The 22,961-nt window shown below is 45.3% G+C and overlaps 1 long non-coding RNA gene across 2 annotated transcripts in view; it reads right to left on the minus strand.

The window, feature by feature from the left end:
• The window catches only part of LOC121291706, a 170,255-nt gene that overhangs the window by 92,872 nt on the left and 54,422 nt on the right, over window positions 1-22,961 (minus strand). Inside the window, exon 4 of one of the 2 annotated variants that reach the window (XR_005946054.1) lies at window positions 8,810-8,847. The exons of the other annotated variant lie outside the window; for it this stretch is intronic. This is a non-coding gene — a long non-coding RNA (uncharacterized LOC121291706). Of the gene's footprint in view, window positions 1-8,809; window positions 8,848-22,961 lie in introns of those variants that run through there. 2 annotated transcript variants of the gene reach the window in all.

Here is a 22,961-nt window from a genome sequence, read left to right on the forward strand (position 1 = left end):
TTGGAGAATGGATTCCAGGCAGATGTCAGTCTAATTTCAGGCAGGCTTAGCTGGAGATCAGTCAAATGTTTTAGCTTATATGTGACCATCAGTGGGACGATAAATCCGCGCATCTCACAAATTGAAAGATACAAGGGCGGATTACTGAATGTGGCTCCATCTTCTGTGATCAGGATAAGGGAAAGGTTGACAGGTCATCGAGGAGATTAAATTTGGGTAACCCTTTCAAAGCTTTGCGCTGTTAAAAAAAAAATCTCACCAGCAAAGTCCTTTAATGCTTCATTTACTTCAAATGAGTCCGGCCATTAGTGGGAACAGTCATTCAGCACAAAGCTGCTCAGAATTCAGCTCCAATCGACACATTCACTCATTGTACAAGGGTAACTGCTGTGGGACACAGAAACCTCACCATGTTGTTTTGCCATACAGTCAGCTAAAGGTTGGGGTTAAAGTGTATGGAGGGAGTGGAGTTGAGGGAGAACGAATGAGCCTGTAAACTGTGCTGCACCTGGTCTGAGGGGAGGGGTGGGGGGGGGAGGGGGATGAGTGAGAGGAGGAGGCGGGGTGCTCCATGCCGATATTGTTATGTATGCATATTTCTAGCAGCCAATCTCACATAAAATTACGGTTATATAAACTCTGATTGGCCCCCCTTTAGAATACTGCGTTCAGTTCTGGGCACTGCAAATCAGGAAGGACATATTACCCTTGGAGGGGATGCAGCGCAGATGCACCAGAGTGAAAGCAAAATACTGCGGATGCTGGAAATCTGAAATAAAAACAGAAAATGCCAGAAAAACTCAGCTGATCTGACAGTATCTGTGGAGAGAGAAACAGAGTTAATATTTCAAATCTGTATGATCCTTCTCCAGAGCTAAAAGCCAGTTTTTCCAGCATTTTCTGCTTTCACCAGAATAAACTTGGACTAAAAGTGGATAAATTATAAGGGGTAGGTAATGCTTGCATCCCTTGAGTAAAGAAGATTAAAGGACAATCCAGTGAGGGTGTTTAAAGATATTTAACAGAGATGATGGGGTAGATATAGAGGAACTATTTCCTTTGGCTGAAGTGTCCAGAATAAGGGACGTGACCTTAAAATTGGAGGTAGGCCATTTAGTGATGTCAGGAAGCACTTCTCACACAAAGAGTAGTGGGAATCTGGAATTCTCCATCTCCCTAAAAAGCTGATGAGGCGGTGGTGGGGGGGGGGGGGGGGGGGGGGGGGGGGGGGGGGGGTGATGGTGGTGGTGTGGTGGTGGTGGTGGTGGCAATTGGAAATTTCAAAACTGAGATTGGTGAATTTTTGTTAGGTAAGAGTATTAAGGCTTACAGAACCAAGGTGGGTAAATTGAGTTATTATTCCCCAAAGCATTAACCTGCCTAGCCTTTGGATTAGTAGTCCAGTGACATTACCAGTACGCCACCATCACTCCAAATCTGTGGTCCAATAGCTGGGCGCAGGGTGAAGGGCTCCCTAGCTGGTTGGAGTTCTGCCTTAGTGTGAGGCCCACATGCCAACTGGAAAATTCCAGTCATTGTGTGGAGAATGGCCTTAATAGGCCTTTCAATTTGCCAAATGGGCTACCTGCCACTTGCAGTGGGTAGCCATCAACCGCTGACCACATCCCCCATCCCTGAATTTCCCCGAATGAAAATAGTCTGGATGCTGGACCATAGTGGGAGAACGTGGCATGCCAGCCAGCGGCAGGAAACTGTAGGCCCATCCGCCTTCGGTCTCACTCCCATTTGAAAATTCAGCCCTCGGTCTCTGTAAAAGTAAGCATGAAGCTCTCAGAGCTTTGAAAAAACCCAACTGGCTCACTAATATCAATATGCAGAATCCCAACTCATTCCCACTGTAGAGAATTACAATGGATCAAATCACTTCCCATTCACTCCCACTCTGCAGAGTCCCAGAGGAACAAACGTCTCCCAATTAATTCTTATCGTATAGAATTCTAATGATCCAAATCTCTTCCTGCTCATTGATCTAAGCACGAAGCATTCCCTAATTACCTGGGTCTTGGTGCTCGGCTACAGCCCACTGCCACATTTCATCAGGACGTTTTAGAGAGTTAATGAGTTTTGTGTCAAATATATATTTGTATTCACAGCATTTCCATTTAGTTTGGAATGGACCATTGGAATAAATGGTTCAATCGACTGTGATACAAAGGCGTGCAAAATCGGCACGTGCTTATCTGGACTCGGGTGTGTCTGTGTTATAACAGATATGTAAATAACTGGCAATGATATGCAAATTAATGCTTGACAGTTGCCTTGTTGTTTAAATATATTTTCACACCAGCTTTTCTTCAGAGAAGAAGGTTGGGGGGTGGGGGAATGCAGTGGTGGTTCCTAATTATTTTCAAGGCATTTGTAGAGGTCAGTAGCCTCAGCATCTCTAGCCTTTGATTAGATTTGGTTCTGGTACCCAGATTTTCCAAAAGTTCCACCTCCATTTCTGATATCATAGCAGGCGACAGTTACAGGGAGATCCAGCAGCCACGGTACCATTTGAGATGTTTTATTTCCATTGAATTACCCCTACGGTCTAACCTTTTCTGCTGAACAAACTGAGCGCAAACTGGTGCTGTGAATCTGTCACCCATTATAGAATCGGCCCGATTTTTATCTCCATTGAAACCGACCAGAACGAAAATGAGCAAATTGAAAACCTACCAGTGACTCACAAGAAAAAATGCAAGTATGAGATGATGGCACTCAGCCCATCAAGTTCATTGTTCTAGCGCTCCAGCACACCCGGGCCAATTTTGACCCTTCCTGTCCATCAGAGACAGTACAAGTAGGTAGTTAAAATGGCCACAGCCACTTACCCTCTTCCAGACTGCTTGCAGCCTTAACCCCCATTTTGGAGCTGGCAAGTGGGCAGCTGTGAAAGGTGGCAGGGACCCTTCTTTGAATATGCAAATTGGGCTCTGATGAGGTGTATGGAGCCCAACCATAATTCTAACCTATAACCTGTGTCCATCATGGTCTCCCTCCAAGAATAATCTGACAGCAAGAGATCCTGGACCAGGAGGGGTAGACAATACAAACAAAGTTTGTGTGTAGGCCGGGAGGAACAAGAGACCACAAGTGAACATTGACCCTCCCCTGCACTTCCGCTTTCCCCACTTGCAATGTCCTCCTCAAACCAAGCAGCAGGGGTAGGTTATTTAGACCCTCAAACATGTTCCGCCACTCAGTTAAATCATGAAAACAAACATCGTGGTTCATTATCTGGAGGAACAGAATTGAAAAGCAGAGAAGTTATGTTAAACTTGAATAGAATCTTGGCTAGGCCATACTTGGAATGCCATGCATAGTTCTGGTTTCTGAATTGTAGTAGTGATCCACCCAAGGGCAAGTCCTCTGCTCATTCCTCCAAACCAGAGTCTTGCATTTTCCTCTTCAGTTGCTTTTAGCAGCCTCTCATTTTCAATTTCAATGACCAACGAACAATATGGCTAGGGGAAAGAATACATGAGGTAGTTTCCTGTTGCTTAAAGGAAACACAAGTCCTCTTCCTGAAGGATCCTCCACCTGTAAGCAGCTGTTGTCCCTCGAGGTTCCAGCTCTTCTGCCATCACCAACGAAAGTTCACTGGTTCCACCGCCGTTTGCCATGGATCTTAATCCTGAGCATCAGACCCTTCCCTGAGCCTGGTGCAACTTGCAAAAGAGCAGGGCAACTACCCCTGAGGTTTCAAATGACCCTGTGACCCTATCTCCATATTATGAAATGGATACAGAGATACTCAAGAAGGTGCAAAAAAATTACAAGGATGATCCAAGAACTGGGAGGTTATAACTTATCCAGAAAGATTGAACAGGCTCTTTTTTTCTAGAAGGGAGATTTGATAGAAGTCTTTAAAATTGGGAAAGACATAGAGAAGCGTTTGTCTGCTTGTGGGGCTTCTAAAACTAGGGGCCATATTATATATATATATATATATATATATATATATATATATAAAGTAGTCACCAATAAAATCACTAGGTAATTTGGGAGAAACTTATTTACCCATGCAGAGAATGTGGAACTTTCTACCTTATGGAATGGTTGAGGTGAATAGCATAGATGTATCTAAGGGGAGGTTAGATAACCACATGAGGGAGAAAGGAATGGAAGGTTATGCTGATAGGGTTAGATGAAGTAGGATGGGAGGAGGCCTCTGTGGAGCATAAACATTGACATATACATCTAAGGACCTTTTTCAGTGCTGCAAACACTCTGCTAATCTATGTGCTGACTGATCTATATCTTAAAGCCATCTTCCTGCTTTGGTTCTGTGACCATTAATAGCCTTCTTTAACCTAGGGGCTGCTCCTTTGGGTCTCCAGTGACAATCTCCTCCTGCCCAAACCTTGCTTCCTCCAGTAGCCAGCAAGCACTACCCACTTGGTTTGAGCAGGAGATTAACTGGGAGTTAAAAGCACCCCACGCGGCAGAAGGCTGGACATCTGGGATTGCACCCAATTGTGACTTGAATTTCTTCAATATGTTAATCACTCTTGAGTAACGAATTTCCAAGATGTAAATTTACTTCTCACCAATTTAACTTTATGTCATCAGTTTTATTTACTTTGAAATAATAATCTAACTTCAGTACATCTTTGCCATTAAATATTTCATGTTTCCTGAGTTAGGTCTCTATTAATCAATTTATGTCTAGGCTCAAACTTTTTGAATCTTACCTCACAGCTCATCCAAGAATCACATAATCTTAGAATAGAGTTTACAGCACAGAAGCAGGCCTTTCTTCCCATTGTGCCAGTTCCTCTTTAAAAGGACTGTCCAATTTAGTTCCGGTCCACAGCTTTTTCCCCTTATCCCTACAAATCAGTCCCCTTCAAGTACATGTCCAATTGCCTTTTGAAAGTTCCTATGGAATCTCATTCCAGCATTGCTTTCCTGGTCTTAACAACTCCTTGTATGAAATTATTTCTCTTAATTTTCCCTCTAGTTCTTTTGACAATTATTTTAAATTTGTGATGTCTGGTTATCAAGCTACTTGTTAGAGAAAATCTGCTTCACATTCGGGATCAGTCTTGCTCTTGTCTGCACCCCCTCTTCAATTTAACATCTCATCTAAAAGACACTACTTCCAACAGTGCTGCAGCTTTGTCGGTCTGGATTATATGCTCCATTCTCTGGAGTAGGACTTGAATCAACAATCTTCTACCCCAGGAGGAAGAGTGCTACCAACTGAGCCAATGATGACACCTTAATCTTTTTACTTCTGTAGGCATATACTCCGCAGTTTTGTCTCTGTAACCCAATATTCACCTACCTTTGATTGCTTTCCCAAGTTGTCTAGAAATTAAAAAGGATGGGTCTGCTCTCACTCCCCAGTCTAACTCACAGTTCCCTCGTGATATTCAGTACCTTCAATGTATACCTATATCGCTGATTCCTTCCTGCACTTCACATTTGTCAGCATTAAGTTTCATTTATCATTTGTATGCCTATTTGCAAAGCTGAAAGTCTTTGCCTACACAACAGTCCATATCTTTCAAATGTAATTCACTCTTTATGAAGTGATTTGAGACATCTCCAAGTCATGTGACTTTATATATGTAATTCTATCTGTCTGCAAGTTATTACCTCCATTCTCCTTTTCACCTGCACTCTATTTTAGAACTGTCTGCTAATTTCGAAAATTTATAATGGATTTGTCATCCAGTTCATCCACATTGATCACTAAGCATTGATCCCTGTAGTTTCCCACTCACCACTGCCAGTTTGATATCTCAATAGCCCTCTCCATTTCCTACATTTTATACTTTTTTCTTATCCAGCCCCAATCATGTGTTTACAGAGACTTTAGTTTTGCATAAGACTTTGTCAAAGGCTTTCCAAATAAGCAACACCATAGGGAATTCTTCAAATAAGCCACACCAAGGACACCAGTAACTTTTTAGAGCACCATCCACATGTCCACTCTGCTAGAAACACACACAATCTGGTCCTCATCCAATCTCCAGACACATTTAAAGAAACCATTGTACTAACTTGCATTAACCTTAATGTCACAAAAACACCCTTCACAGAGGCATAATCTGACAAAAATAGATGCTGACCAAAAAAAAATATCATGAGCGATGACAAAAAGAGGTAGGTTTTAACGGGGATCTTAAAAGTGGCAGGGTGCAAGGTTTTAGGAAGGGAATCATAGAGTGTGGTAGGTAACTGAGGAAACAGCTACAAATGGTGGGGTAAATAAGTGAGGCATGCACAAAAGATCAGCATCAGAAGACATATGTCAAACCCCATTGTCACTCAATCTCCACCAGCAATGTCCACTAATTGATCAGCACAATTGGGAACTCGGCCATCCAAGCTGAGGAGCGTTGAAGCCAATTTTATCACTGCAATTGTTGAGATTAACTAGAAGAGGAGCTAAATTCAAACCTTTCTGGGTCTGTATGGCTTGGCTACTCACATCGTTCAGAGAAGCTCTATTTTCAAATCAGGTCTTCGGTGTCTGGTTTGCATTGTAGAAATGTGCAGGAAGTTACATATAGTTATAGAATCATAGATGTTTACAGCACAATGGAGGCCATTTGGCCCATCAAATTTGTGCTGGCACCTTTTGCTAAATCATTCCAAAACTTATCACACAGCACTGCTCTCTGTATTTTCCTCTGTTTCAAATAGTTATCAATTTTTCCTTTAAATAATGCATTCGCCTTTGCTTCAACCATGCAAATAGCTGAGTCAGAGAAAAGTCAAAAATGCTACATATGCATGCACTTGCATGCAAACAGATCTTGTAACTGTGCAATTGTAAAGGAAGACTTGCATTTAAACAGCTCCTTTCACAATCTCAGAACATCTCAAAACAGCCGACAGCCAATGAAGTACTTCTGAAGTGTAGTCAATGTTGTCATGTCAGAAATGTGGCACTTAATTTGCACACAGCAAGTTCCCACAAACAATTTGATAAAGACTAGCTCATCTGAATTTAGATGTTTATTGAAGGATAAATATTGAGCAGGGCATCAGGAAGAACTCCCCTGCTCTTCTTTGAATATTGCTGTCTGATCTTTTACTTCCACATAAGACAGCAGACAGGACCAAGGTTTAATGTCTCAACTGAAAGATAGCACTTCTGACAGTGCAGCACTCCCTCAGTACTGGCATTGGAAGTATCAGATTGGGTTTTGTGCTGAAGTCTCTGGAGTGGGTCTTGAACCACAACCTTCTAACACAGAGCTGAGATTACTGCCAGTCCAATGAGTCGTGGTAGGGACAAAGAACTTTTTGGGTCTAAAAACAATGTAATTTGATAGGTGCTTTTTGCGACTGGTCTTTCATTCAAAGCAAGTTTCAGAAAACCTTGCAGAGGTGAGGGAAGTATAGGTGGGTATCCATATCCTAGCAAATGTGTCAGATGACTGCCTCCATCATGATTCCTAGTGACAGCCAAGCCTGGGGCAGGGGTGGGGGGTTGGGGTGGGGGGGGTGTGGAATAAATAAATAAATCACCTCCTGGCATGTAACAAATGCCAGCTTACATCAAATGAATTTCAAGTCTTTGAGCAATGCCAAGCTGTTAGCTGGCACACAGCACCCAAAACAATCTGCTACTCGAACAAACTGCACAATCCAACACAGCGGGTACGAAACACTTTCATACTCCACTTGCAAGCAAGAAGAAAAAGTAATTAGGGTTGGGTGCAACTGACAACCAGCTCACTATTGTTCTGGATTATTCCACTGGCAGTGCAACTCCATCAAACTGAGTTAAGATGTTAGATTCTAATACTGTTTGTGAGGTGGGGGGGCGGTGGGATGGGGTGGGGAAACAGAGGCCAGCATCACAACAAAAATTAACTCTTGCCTTGCTGAATAATCAGGAACTTTTATCCAGCTGGCATACTGACTGGCACAGTGCCTGGAGGGTTAAGATTCATTCAATGCCAGGTTGACGAGCAATTTCCTATCAATCAATCTGGTTTTTACTGTCCAACCACCCTATCTGCCTTCTGCACACAGAATCATGAGAATCTAAATGATTGTTGCAAATACAATTACATCCATTGTGCCCCGCTGCAAATGAGGATAGATTTTCGGCATGAGTTTGAACCCGCAATGTCTCTGCCATTCTTAACCAATCCACAAGGCCCACAGATTCTGAGACTGACCATGGCTGTTGCTTTTGGCTCCGCTCTTCGAAAGAGCTTTGAGTCTGTGCAACAGGACCCTGTCCAAATTTTTTTCCCTTCCTTCTCTCTCTCTCTTATTCAGGGGTTTTAGGACAAATAAAATATTTAAATTGTGTGTGTGCGTGCGTGTGTGTGTGTGTGTGTGTGTGTGTGTGCATGTGTGTCTGTGTGTCTGTGTGTGCGTGTCTATGTCAGTGTGTGTGAGTGTGTGTGCGTGTGTCTGTGTGTGCGTGTGTGTTTGTGTTAGTGTGTGTGTGTGTCCGTGTGTGTGCGTGTGCGCACGCCAACTGGCTGACTGAGTTTCCACATTCCCGCCTCCCCTGTTCTCTCTTCGCTTCCTCCACTGTAGACAACCCAGCTTGGCAACCCTCCCAATACAAGCCTTTGGCACAGTGCCAACTGAGTGCCAGCTTATTCTCTACGATCCGCAACCCAGCCACTTCTCCCCGAGAATTCTAACTGTTCCTTTGCCAGGAGATCAGCTCGAACCCACTGCGCACTTGTTTACAAAACTTGGAAAGCGAAGAAGAAGCAGAAGAAGTATTAAAAAGGGAACAAAAGGAAAATGTGCACAATAAGAGAAACAAACAGAAAAAAACCCCGCAATCGAGTCACTCACCATGCAAGCCCAAGACCTTTTCTTCTGTTCTCTTCTCCGAAAGTGACAGCTTACCTTAAAAAAAACACATGCCGCTCAGCTACTCCACGCGGGTTTTCACAAGGACTATATATATATAATATATATATATATACACACATAGATAAAAGCACATACGTCACACATAAAAAAGGGAGACGCACATAAAAAAAATAAACAAGAAGATGCCAAAACTCCTGTTGTACAATGTTTACCCAAACATGACAGACCCAACACCTGCCGTCAATTGCATTTTGGTGGGCAAGGGAAGCACACTGCTTTATATGCCACAAGACTGCTGCTCTTTGCCGTGAAGCATCCTGGGAAGTGTATGGAGCCGAAGCTTTGCTCATGTATATTTTATAAAAGTGCCCTGATGAATTTGATTAGAACCTGCGCAGCACAGACACATGACAGCCTCTTCCAGCCCAAGCCCCTTCCCAGATTTCGTAAGATGTGCCGCTGTGCGTTAACACTGAAGCGTAAATGGGGAGGGGGGGGGTGGGTGGTGTGGGGGGGGGATGGATTATGTCTATCCTTTTTAGTTCCCTTTATTTTTTTTTTGTGGATAAGGTCATGAGCTTGGGGAGAAATGATACATTGCCGATTTCTCAGCCTCAGCTGGACTATCACAATGACCATACAGAACAAGCCTCCCCTTGATATCATTAATCAGGGGCAAACAGTCAAGCAAGTGAGATCACATATGTCTTTCTTTGCCACTTCAAATGCGGAGGGGCAATTTTCCTTCCCCTTGCCAACCTCACATCCTTCCAACTTCCTCTTCTTGTGCCAACCTGTGTTACCTGAGGCATCCATCCATACAATAGACGCTGCAGCAATTGCATGTCAGGGAATGCAGAATCGAGCAAGTGAGATGAGGAGTTTAACCCTTTCAACTCCGAAGCATATGTTAAGTGGCTGTAATGTAGTAACACATCCCAAGGCTCTTCACAGCAGACTTATCAGATAAATACTGACACTGAGCCAGAGAAGGAGATATTATGAGAGGTCACTAAAAACTAGGTCAAAGAGGCAAGTTTTCAAGGAGACTCCTAAGGCAGAGAGATTTAATAAGGGAATTCAAGGGTTTAGGGCCTAGATTGAGGGGTGGCTGCCAAAGGTGAGGGAGAGGGAATGGGGGATGTGCAAGGGGGCAGAGTAAGAGGAGAGTAGAGATCTTGGAATGGTGCCAAAGTCAGAGAGCCAACACATCAGAGTCAGAGCTTGGCTCCGATATGTCTCACTCATGTCGTGCAAAGCATTCTAACCCTAGTTATCCCAAGCTGTAGGCTGCTTCCTGTTTAGGGATGCCAACTCTGTTTGGATGTTTTCCAAGAGTTTGCACCACATGACCTCCCACCTCCAACCATCCGTTCAAACAGCCTTTTTCCTTTCTCCAATATTTTTACAGCTAAAAGACCAAAGTGCTGAAAGAAAATAACAAAAATGCACAATTTCTTTTGAACATTTATTCTCATGGATTGTTCACAAAGTGTCCAAGTGATTAATCTTTAATCTTGGAGGTTCCAGGACAATCCTAGACAATTAGCAACTCTGGATCCCTCAAGTCTATTGCACCTCTTCCCCAATTTCCAAAGCAACCTCAAAGCTTACCTTTTAACTGTTATTTACAGTCAATGGCCACTGCTCCTCCCATAGAGCAGCTTGGACACTTCAATACATGAAAGTTGCAGTATAAACATAAATTGTCCTTGCTCTATTGTTAATTATTTTTATATCCCTACCTCCCATCTTCTATCACAATCTTGTGGAAAGTCCATAAGAACATATGAATTAGGAGCAGGAGTAGGAGTAGGCCCCTCAAGCCTGCTCTGTCATTCAATAAGATCATGGCTGATCTGATTGTAACCTCAACTTCACATTCCCACCTACACCCGATAACCTTTCACTCCCCTGCTTATCAAGAATCTATCTAACTCTGCCTTAAAAATCTCTGCTTCCACTGCTTTTTGAGGAAGAGGGTTCCAAAGACTCACCATTCTCTGGGAGAAAAAAATTTCTCCTCATCCCTGTCTTAAATGGGTGACCCATTATTTTAAAACAGTGATCCCTAGTTCAAGTTTCTCCCACAGAAGGAAATATTCTTTCCACATCCACCCTGTCAAGGTCCTTTAGCATCTTATATGTTTCAATCAAGTCGCCTCTTACTCTTCTAAACCTCAGCAGTTACAGGCCTTGTCTGTCCAACCTTTCCTCATAAGACAACCCGTCCATTCCGGGTATTAGTCTAGTAAACCTTCTCTGATCTGCTTCCAACACATTTACATCCTTCCTTAAATAAGGAGACCAATACTGTACTGTACACAGTACTCCAGATGTGGTCTCATCAATGCCCTGTATAACTGAAGCATAACCTCTCTACTTTTGTATTCAATTCCCCTCCCAATAAATGATAACATTCTATTAGCTTTTCTAATTACTTGCTGTACCTGCACACCAGCCTTTTGCGATTCATGCACTAGGACATCCAGATCCTTCTGCATCTCAGTGCTCTGCAATCTCTCATCATTTAGATAATATACTTTTTTACGTTTTCACATTTTCCCACATTATGGGTGGAATTTTCCCAAATTTACACTTAATTGCTGTAGGGGGCGGCCAAAATGGTGTCCTACCCACCGACGGCGATTGCGGGTTTCCAAAGACTCACCGTTCTCTGGGAGAAAAAAATTTCTCCTCATCCCTGTCACCATTCACTCACTTGCCATCATTGCCCTCAGCCCGGTCCATGGGATCACTCATCACTTGCACAGGCCAGGCACATTTATCACCTGGCCCAGGATGGGCAGCAACATGACCAAGCTGGCTAGGGAGGCGGTGGCAGCGGTGGTCAGCACCAACATCCTGATGCACTCTCCCCATCTCTATCCGTGCAGGGCAAGCAGACACACAAGAGGGAGAGATCACAGACCAGTGGCGGAATGCCTGAAATCAAGGCCCTCACAGACTTTGAAAACAGAGCCATCCAGCTGGCCGGCGATGACCGGGTCTGGTCCTGTGCTGACGGTGAGGTCGACGCTGCTGTACCAAGTGAGGATCCAATAGTGCAACATCCATCAGACAACCAGGCCATGAGTGGTGTGTCCTCTTTCACAGGCCGCTGCCATGCACTTATTAGCACTCCTTGCTTTCGTAGGCACATCTGCCAAACAGCCGACATGATCCAGGGCCTCCAATCAAGCACCAAAGAAACCTCCGAAGGGGAATCTGAAGGCACTCTCCTCAAAGTTCGGTTACAGAGCTCACCCACACCCTCCACCAATGCAGAGACACACACCTCGGATGGGCCTAGCTTTAGAGTAGACACAGGATCACAATCTGGTGAGCACATCGCACTGTCTGATCCACAGCAGGCAGCAGCAGGGACTTCCCAGGTCCCCAGCACTCGGAGGACTGCTGGAGGCCAGAAATTTGCTGAGTCCAAGTCAGATGAGGAGCCTCTGGACTCGGTCATATCACAGTTGCTGGAGCTGCAAAGGCAAGCTCGGGAATATCAGGAAGGGACGTCCGATGCACTCCTCAGATTGCAAGGCACGATGGGAGAGTCTATCGGCTTTCAGGCTGAAGTGATAGAGCCAGCAGGCCAATGCACCGAGGTCAGCACTGGTAGGATGGCTGCCGCCATGGAGACACTGATCCAGGACATCGCTCCTGCACTGCTGCGTGGGCTCAGCTGCATTGCTTATGCCATAGTTGGCCTACAACAGTGTCTACACAAGAGGGGAGCGGGGCAGCTCAATCTCGCTCCAGCTACCCATGCTCCTCAAGGAGTCAGCCAGGGGCCCATGGGCACCAATAGGGAGGAGGATCTGCAGGTGTACACTCTGGGCCCATCCACCCAGGTGACTCTGGGAGTGTCCAGCCTATCCAAATCCCCTCTTCCTGTGACCTCAGCAGCTCCAGTTCCACAGGCCAAGGAGGGTGCCACTGCCACACAGCAAGACCCCAAAAGCAGTCTGGGGCCCTCCAAGCCTCGGCCCTCCAGAGGACACCTGCCAAAGTAACCATAGACAGGGCATCACAGTCAGTAGGCTGCCTCCACTTCCGCTGTGGATGTCTGGGGAGCACCAAGATGTAGCAGCAGGGTTAGGACAGTTAAGGAGAATTAGTTGTACAGCTTGTGCACGGTTTAGCCCTTGTCCCTAAGGAGCCATCCCTGCAGCTTCTGTGGAGACTTCAGAGATCTGTGACCAGTTAAGGATGTAAGCATCATGCACACTCCCTGGAATCCATGTGCACACCTACAGGATGTGTTCCTGGTGGCCGCACACCAGTTGAACATGCAGTGAGTGGAATCCCTTGTGGTTGATGTAGTCCATGGTGGAGCCATGGAGACCTGAGCGCCACACGTGGGTGCAGTTGATTGCACACCCAGCTGTGGGAATCCCAAGATCCGGACAAATCCAATGGCCCTTGCATCCTGGCTGTCCCAGTCCCGAGCAAAATGCACAAAGCTGTGAGCCTTCAAGAAGATGGCATCCGTGATCTCATGGATGCATTTGTGGGTGATGGCTTGTGATTTCAGGAGTCACTGGCATTAAAACTGAGTGCCACAGTCACTTTCACAGCCACTGGCACTGGAGGCCCTCCATGTCCCCTTGGCGCCAAGTCCTGGAGTAAGTGGCAGATGTGAGCCACCAGGTCCCTAGACATGCGCAATTGTCAGTGACGTTGGTCCTCAGTCATCTGCAGGAATGGCAGGCGGCGTCTATAGAACCTGGGTGTCACTAGCGCCAACCAGCCACAGCTCGCTGTCGCTCCTGGGCAGTGTGTGCGGGAGCCCCAACAGCTCCTTCTTCCTGAGGTTGCTGCTCCTGCCTTTGTGCAGCCAGGAGCCTCAGTCACTCTCTCCTCCATCTTCTTTGCTCTTTGTAGGCCATTAGGCATACAGCTAGGTCACCAGGCTCTATGCTCCTGATGTGGTCCTCCTGCGACTTGAAAGAGAGCGAGAGAGAGAGACGTGTTTAGCATGGATGAACTTAGCACCTTTCCTGGTCCTGTGTGACCACCCCTTAATGCTTCCCGGAGAGTGCTGGTCACCCTTAGATGGCCAGAGATGAGTGCACTACATGGCTGCCTTGTCAAACTGCGACATGGGGGAGATAATTCCTAACCGGTTTGCTTAGCTTGCAAGGGGCTGTGCATGCCTCCAGCAGTGACTGCTACATGGCCAACATTGTCGAGGAGATTGTACAATGCGTGCAGTCCAACTGCTCCGCAGTCCAGTAAAGTGGTCGCGGACTCGCAGTCTGTGCTGGCGGGGCAAGAGACGGGGGAGTAGAGGGGCCAGGTGGGGTGGTGGTGGGGGGTGGGGGAGGTTGGTGGTAAGGTCTGGAATGCTTGTTGGCCCTTTGGTGCATCCACGTTGCTTGAGTGGGCGGGTAGGCTAGGAGACTTACCCCAAGCGGACTCGAAACGTCAACAGTATCCCTCTCCGCAGATGCTGTCAGACCTGCTGAGTTTTTCCAGGTATTTTTGTTTTTGTTCTAGATTTCCATCATCCGCAGTATTTTAGTTTTATCTTAGTGCCCAATCATATCACTGTGGCTACGCCTGAACTGTCTTAGCTGCAGGGGAATGGTTGGTTTATACAGGCGTCTTGACTACGTGGCTGCTTCCCTCGCTTACCCTGCAGCCCCCCCCACCGCCCCCCCCGCCTCGATTTCTTGTGCACGGGATCCAACACCAGGGCATCAGTTGCCCCCGGACACCACCCTCCCCACATCCCCCACCCCCCCCACCCCACCAGTCGCCTCCGAGACAGAGTGGTACTTCTTCCTGGCCCCCCTAGCTTTCCTGAAGCTGAAGCCTGCAAAGCAACAGGCGACCCTGGCGAGCTGTGGAAAACGATGCTGCTCGCTCACCTTAGTTCCCCCAAAGTGAAGGCTGCCAAGTGCACGCCGTCTGTGTGTTGTTATGCAACACGTCGACGTGCTTTCCCGCCAACGTGGACGGACGATCTGCCCGGGGGGGGGGGTTTGGTAGGCGGGGGGTCCAAGAGCCTGGCAGGATGGCCTTTTAACAACATGCTGAAGTATTACAGTGAGCTCCCTGACGACCATTGGCAGGAAACGCAGCCGGCTGGCAGCAACCTGCCTTCCCCACCATCGTGAAAAATCGCGCCATATTGTCCACGCACGCCACCAATTACACCCACTGCCAGCCGAAAATTCCACCCTACACTTAATTTGCCAGATCTTTGCCCATCCTCTGCTCTGGCTCAAAAATCAAATTATTTCAAACTCAAAGACGGCCAGTTACAGATAGGACTTCAAGCAGGAAGCAGTGCCCTCTGAAACATGGAAAGGTACAACACAGAAGGAGACCATTTAATCCATCAAGTCTGTGTAGGTTCTTTGATAGAGCTATCCAATTAAACCCGCTCCCTAATATAGCACCGTAAATTGTTTTCCCTTGAAGGGCTATATTATTTAGCATCGGGAGCATCAGAATGGAGTGAAGCCTGTCAAATGACTGTGTTACAGGGGACGGTTCAGCTAGCAGTCCGCAAAGAAAGAACTTGTGTTTATTTATCTTATCATGTCTCAAACAAACTTCCAATTCAATCCATTGCCGCTTGGGGTCATAACTGAAATGGAACTTCCACATTTATTCACTATCAAAGAGAAGTTTAATTGCAAAACTCAAAACACTGCAGGTGTTGGGAAATTTGAAATCAAAACCGAAAGTGCTGAAACAAGCGTGTGAAGAGACCAGAGAAGCTGGGCTTGTTCTGGGGAGATTCAATTGATGTGTTCAAAATTATGATGTGTTTTGACAGAATAAATGAAGAGAAACTGTTTCCACTAGCAGCAAGGGCAGTAACCAGAGGACACAGATTTAAGATAATTGGCAAAAGAACCAGAGGGGAAATGAGGAGAAATGTTTTTACAGAGCAAATTGTTATGATCTGGAACGTACTGCCTGAAAGGGTGGTGAAAGCAGATTAAGGAGCAATTTCTAAAAGGGAATCAGGTTAAATACTTGAAGGGGATAAAAAGTTGCAGGGCTATGAGGTCAGAGCAGGGGAGTTCAAATAATTAAATAGCTCTTTCAAAGAGATGGCACAAGCATGATGGGGCTGAATGGCCTTCTTCTGTGCTGTATATATATTTTTTATTCGTTCATGGGATGTGACCAACATTTATTGCCCATCCCTAATTACCCTTGTTCAGAGGGCATTTTTAAGAATCAACCACATTGTTGTGGGTCTGGAGTCACATGTAGGCCAGACCCAGGTGAGGACAGCAGGATTTCCTTCCCTAAAGGACATTAGTGAACCAGATGGGTTTTTACTACAATGATTTCACAGTTATCATTAGACTTTTAATTCCAGATATTTATTGAATTCAAATTCCACCATCTACTGTGGTGGGATTCAAACCTGGTTCCCCAGAGCATTACTCATCTCTGGATTAACAGCCCAGTGACAATATCATGGCACCACCAACACCCCAGCTCATTCTAAGCTGAAAGCACTCAGCAGGTTAGGCAGCAACTGTGGAGAGAGAAAGGTAGGGGTTAATGTTTCAAGTCAATGATGTTTCACCAGAATGGAAGGTCATTGACCAGAAATATTTAGTCCCCCTGCTTCCCTCTCTCCATAGATGCTGACTGACCTGCTGAGTGTTCCCAGATTTTTGTGTTCCTATTTCAAGTTTCATTACAAGTTTTTTTTTAATATGGTGCATTTTTTCCCTCACCTCCCTCCTCTCCCAGGGCAGAATCTTAAGGCCCGTCACCTCCTCTTGAGCTTCTACCAACACTGTTGATAACTTTAAAAGATGCATGAGGTTGTTGTATTATGATGGGTATCAACAAAGATAATCAAATACTTGATCAGGCATAGTACTGAGGCTGAGGCTGAGGGGGAGAATGTTATCTGACAGGCCCCAAAGGAGAACCCTTCTGCAGCAATAATGTATCAAAGTACTTAGGAGCGGAGATGTGAGGATGGATTAATATTTTGATGACTTTTGGACCTCAAAGTGCATATGCAGCATTTTCTCACGGGAGAAAACATAGGTCCCACAACAGAGTAGACTGTGCTTGTCAAGTTGATGTATGTTAGTGCCGGGGAATGGGGCCCTTTGCATGTCAGGGTTAGTATTAAGCATTCCAAGGTGAGGTTACAGAACAAGGGCACCTTCCATTCCATCCTAATATTATGTCCCAGCCCCAGAAGAGAGCTCCTAGCCCTGCACCAGGCTGAGATATTGTCAATTTTTACTCATAAGGTTGAGAATGCTGATGATCCAAACTTTTCTCAGTCAACCCATGTCCACCCCGAACCAGAGTGATTCTGGCCTTCCTCATTTCACATAGGATCTTTACACTGTGACAACCAGTTCTCTTTGAACTGTGACAACCAGTTCTCTTTTTTGACTTAGCCTCTTCAGAGCAGAAGTTAATATTCTGATTCTCCCCACAGCCCTATTCCCACCTGCCACAGAGACACTGCTACCCACATCAGCACAATTGAGAGCAGAAACGCATTGTGTTCCACTGCCCAGTCACTCTTGCAGATAATTGTATAACTTATGCTGTCAGATTGGAAAGGATCAAATTGGATTCCAATGATTTCTGTGGTTACAGAATCATAGAATGATTACAGCACAGAAGGAGGTCATTTAGCTGGTTGAGCCCATGATGGCTCTCTGCAAGAGTAATTTAGCCAGTCCCACTCCCCCACCCTTATATAATTATAGAATGAAGCCCACCTTGGTTCACACATGATAAATGGGCATTGGATACTGGGGGCGTACAGAATCCCCAGAACACTGTATCCCAGTGTGAGATGGGGGAAAGGACTAAAAAGTTCAGAACCAGAGGTGGCCATCTGTGAGGATTTTTATTTGCTGAGTTGTATAGGGTCATGCCTTGCAGAACTGCTCCTTGCAACCTGCATTTTATAAATGCCTAAATCATAGATGCACATATATACAGTGCTGCTTAACCAGAAAATCAAGAGCCAGCTTCCTGATCCTTTCATTAAAGGGTGGTGGAGAGGAAAAAAACTTACTCCCTCGGACTGTGCGCAAAAAAAAATCACATTAAAGAGGAATGTCATTCATTTTATTTATCGCCACCATCCCAACTCCATCAGAGGGGCTGACTCTCACTGAGATATGCTGCATCCCTGTAGGTCATCCTGTCTGAACCCCTACCTCACCCCAGCCAACTGTATCTCATGAGGAGTCTGGAGATCCATTGCAGGTCGGTTGATGACATTATTTGTGCCTGGCACTCTCTCACTTTCACAAGGCCCTAAAGGTGACGGTGGATTCCAACATAAAGCCACTGAATTCAAACCATCTCAGCTGAGCTCTCTCAGCACTCCCCCACAGACATGCAAAATCTATATAAATGGAGCGATAACACTGCAGCAGAATTCCTTCTAGTTATTTTGGACTGATGTTTTTTTCTCATCAAGGTTAGTGCTGGGTAATGGATCACTTCCATTCTGGACACTCAGAGTCAGCACCAAGAATAAGGTCAGGTGGGACACAGGCCAAGCACCAGCTGAAGCTGCCTCTTAACTGTCACATCAGCCATTCCCAGCTCTGACATAGGACAGGTAAGATGCAAAGCAAAACTCTCCTCTACGTTGTCCCAACTTGAATCAGATGGAGTGTAAAGGTCACAAAGGCCCAAAGAGCATCTTTCTATCTATTCATTTGGCAATTTCATTTCTCACGCCAGCCATTCTCTTGACTTCCAATTATATTGTTAACTTGGTCTAAATTCCTAATGAGAGTGTGGTAGAGCACAAAATGGCTGCTCCCAGGCTAGCTAGTGATAAACAATATAAAAAAAAGGGTAGGGTTGTCAGCTCAGGTTGGACATATTCCTGGAGGCATCATCATATGACCCCTGGCCCCAAAAGTTCCGCCCCTGCGCTCCTGCCATTGGTTACCCAACATGTGCACCTTTGGACGCTCTTCCCTTGGCCAATTAGAAAGCAAACAGACTCTTCGTTACTTGACTGGATGATCCTTGACTGTCAAACAGCAGCCCCCCACCTCCCCCATGACTGATATTGTTATAACTAATAATAAACCCAAGTGTTGAAAGAAAGTGGAAAAATAAATGTTTTAATGCCCCGATGATAATTCTGCCGGGTTTTGCTCACAGCAGTATCCCAGAGATGGATCTTCAATTCCCTGAGACTCCAGGGCACTCCTGGAAGGTTGGCAATCCTAAGATCCAAGGCAGGAATGGCTTATTGAGACACTGATAAATACATGATTTTGTAAGACAAATTGGTGGAGCCTTGTGAAAGTGGGCAAGTGCCAGACAAATAGCATCATCAGCTGACCTGCGATGGATCTCCAGACTCATCATGGGATACAGTTGGCCGGAGTGAGGTAGTAAGCGTTCAAAGGGGTTCAGACAGGATGACCTACTTGACCTTGCTTTAAACCAAGAATTACCACGGACACCAGGAGTATTTAACCAATTAAACAGTTGAGCTCAGTTTGGGGCGACTACGCCATATCTTAAAACAGATGCCCCTAGTTTGGATTCCATCAAAGGGATCTTAGGTGAGAACTGGCCAAAAAGTCAAGCAAATCCCAAAGGCATGGCCCATGGAAATGAGTGTCCTTGGGCTCTCCTTACAAAAAAGTTTTTTAAAATGCCAAAAAATTGCATTGTCAAGGCATCAAGCTCCCTCGTACAAATTCAAAGCAGTGCAGCTCTTCCGCAGCACACCCACCCCTCCCCTCCCCCCAACACCACCCGCCCCCGAGAGACAATGCTGGGTTCACCAAAATGATTTAAAGGAAACTCCAGGGTGAAATGCCCCAACAAACCCCCTGAAACCTCTTGCCCCTGCCCCAAGATCTGCAGCCCTAGAACCTCCTTAAACATCCCAACGCTGCAGAAGGTGCCAAATCATTTATAATCCAGCTTAAAATATTGACAGTGACAGAAGCTGTTGGCCATTTATCCGGCTCTTCCAGTAATGTGGTATCTTAGCAACCTCTGAGTTGCTATGGAGAGGCCCCGGATAGTTGCTGCAATCAGCTTGATACATGGTGCTGTAGGCAAATCTTAGCTGCGCAGACCCTCATTCCAATGCATGATGCACCGTGCGTGCTGAATACTAAAGTGAGCCCAATGGATTTTCAAAGAGCAAATGTTGACTTTCGAGCAAGCACAGAATTCTTTGTCTCTCTCTCTCCCTCTCTGTCCCTCCCCCATTGCAGTCAACAGCCTGTGTAAATAGAGCAAGTCACTAAAGTACCGAAAGGTCATTTGGTTTGCCTCACACAAGCGGGTCTTAACTCTTTCCCTCTCTCCGTTCTGCTTGCAGTTTGGTGATCCTTTTGTCAGCATCGGTCAGTCTGCCAGTCCAGCTCCTAAAGTTGCCAACCCTCCAGGACTGCCCTTGATTCTCCTGGAATTAAAGAAATCATCTTAAGGACACTGCTGGGAGCAATCACGATAGGAAACAAGGGCATTAAAGAAAATCTTAAAGGTTTTTTCTTCATTTTATTTGAATATTTTATTAGTTGTAAAAATATTGGAGATTGCAGATAATGCTATTTGAGATGATGCATTGGTTGGTGGCAGGAAATCATTGATGAACTCTCTAGAAATACGTCCAACTAGAGTTGGCACCCCTACTCCACTCTCTTGAGCATTTTTGCTCAATTTTTTCCACTCCTCTGCTGAATCATGTTGGGATAGGGTTCACAAATGCCAGATGTTTTGCAGTACCTCATGCCAGTGCCTATTATACCATGGGCGAGACTAGACATTCATTGTTGATGGGCTATTCATCTGTGGAAAACATCATAGCCAAAGCTGACCTTCATCTGGTGTCCACATATGGACATTTGCCAGCAAGAGTGACTGGGTAACCATTAGTCGTATTGGACTCAAAATGTTAACTCCACAGATGCTGTCAGATCGGCTGAGTTATTCCAGCACTTTCTGTTTTTATTTCAGATCTCCAGCATCCACAACATTTTGCTTTTATATCAGGAGCAGGGTGCCAGCTGTTTGCTCCTTTCCCTTGTCTGGGACACTGAACCCAACTGTGACCCCAGCTAAGATCAGCTCACTCAGAAGAGACTGAGAATCAAAGCTGGTAACTCATAGTCTCCATGGGTAAGTATTGCACCAGCTGGTACCTCAACCACAAAGGCCATCAAAGAATAGCTCACAGTCCACTGACCAACATTTGTTACAACCTTCCCATATCACTTTCCACTGGGGATGACTCATGCACAACAAGTAGTGACACAGCATGTAAAGCCCCAAGTTCTCTTTTCTCTGCCTCAGTTTCTTTCCCATGTTGTCGATATCCCTCACCATTATGGTCTAGCAATGAGCTATTTAGTGTCAGTTTGGGTCCTGCCTCTGAGTCTGCAGGTTGCCCATTCAAGCTTCATTCGACACCAGCCTCACCAACTTCCCTTCCTGGCTCTCTTCTGATTCCCATCACCTTCCTAGCACACCCTCTCCCCTTCACATCACTCGTACCTAATCACCACCTCACCCCCAATCACCACCCATCCCCCATCATCCTTATCACAAACCCCAAAAACTCACTGATCATCAAAGCCTAACACCACCAATAACTCCCCATCCCCCAATCACCGCCACTCCCTCGGATCATCACAACAACCTCTTCCATGATTGCTGCTACCATTCAACTGGGTCCTGGGTGATCTGTACCTCAAATCCATTTATCCATCTTTACCCCATATCTGTTGATACCTCTATCCAATAAAAATCTATCAATCTCAGTCTTGAAAGCTCCAGTTGACTCCCGGTATACACATCTGTCACACAGTTCAAATGCCTTCTGAAAGATCACCACATCTATAGATACTCCCTACTTCAAAATGTTAGGGACCAACTCAAAAATTCAACTAGTCATAACATGACCTACCCTTCACAAATCCATGCTCCTTTTGATCGGGTTATACAATTCTGTCTTTGATGTTGAATTCCAGGAAGTTCATCACAACTGATGAGTCTGTGGTTTTCTGGTTTCTCCTTCCTCATTTCTTAAATAATGGTGTGCCATTCACAATTTTACAACTCAAATGGGGAACTCCAAAATATAGAGAGCTGTGGAAATTTGTGACCGATATATCTGCAATTTCATCACCTATTTCTTTTAAAGTCCTGAGTGGAAACTATCAAGTCTTGGAGATTTGTCCATCTTAAGTCCCATTATTTTCTCCATTACCTTTTTTAACTTATATTAAATCCACTAAGATCCCCCCTCCCCGACTTATTTTTACATTTCCCAATAGATTCCCAGTGGATTTCTCCAGGTATCCACCCTATCAAGTCCCCTCCTGATCTTACATTTTGCAATAAGATCACCTCTCATTCTTCTAGGCTTCAGTGGGTATAGGCCTAACTTGCTCAAACTTTCTTCATAAGATAAGCCCTTCATCCCAGAAATGAGTTTAGTGAACCTTCTCTGAACTGCTTCTAAAGCGATTATATATATTTTTTAAATAAGGAGACCAATACTGCACACAGTTCTTCAGATATGGTCTTGCCAAGGCCTCGAACAACTGCAATAAAACGTCCTTACTTTTATATTCCATTCCTCTTGCAATAAACACAAACATTCCATTTGCCTTCCTAGTCACTTGCCATACCTGCACACTAACTTTATGTGATTCATGGCTAATAGCCCAGACCTCCCAAGATTGCTAGTGCATAACATAACATAACTATGACACTTCCACACCTTTAAAGAGGTCATCCTCCATCTGTGGGCGGCAGATGTCATTATGTTTCTTAAAAGTGAAGATACAAAGTTAAGCATGATCTAGTTCTCACATTTGCGTTCAGCTGGGATCACTGGGTGGTGATCAGGAGTGGAAAACCTGATCAAAACTTGCCCTTTCTAGTACCGTATCAATACTGTAACATAGAGGCATTGGGCGGAATTTAATCCAGCCCAACATGGCAGGAAACATAGCAACCGGGCCCATTTAATCGAGGGAGAAGCCGCCTGTTAGTCTCCTGGCAACAGGAAAACTTTCTGCAATTAAGTCAGAGGCGGGAAGGGACCGATGCAAGAAACTCTTCTGCTCATGGCAGGATGTCAATTAGGCTCATTAACGAGCCAATTGACACTAATTATCCCT

This window comes from Carcharodon carcharias, chromosome 19 (genome assembly GCF_017639515.1).
Source record: "Carcharodon carcharias isolate sCarCar2 chromosome 19, sCarCar2.pri, whole genome shotgun sequence".
Taxonomy (NCBI): domain Eukaryota; kingdom Metazoa; phylum Chordata; class Chondrichthyes; order Lamniformes; family Lamnidae; genus Carcharodon; species Carcharodon carcharias.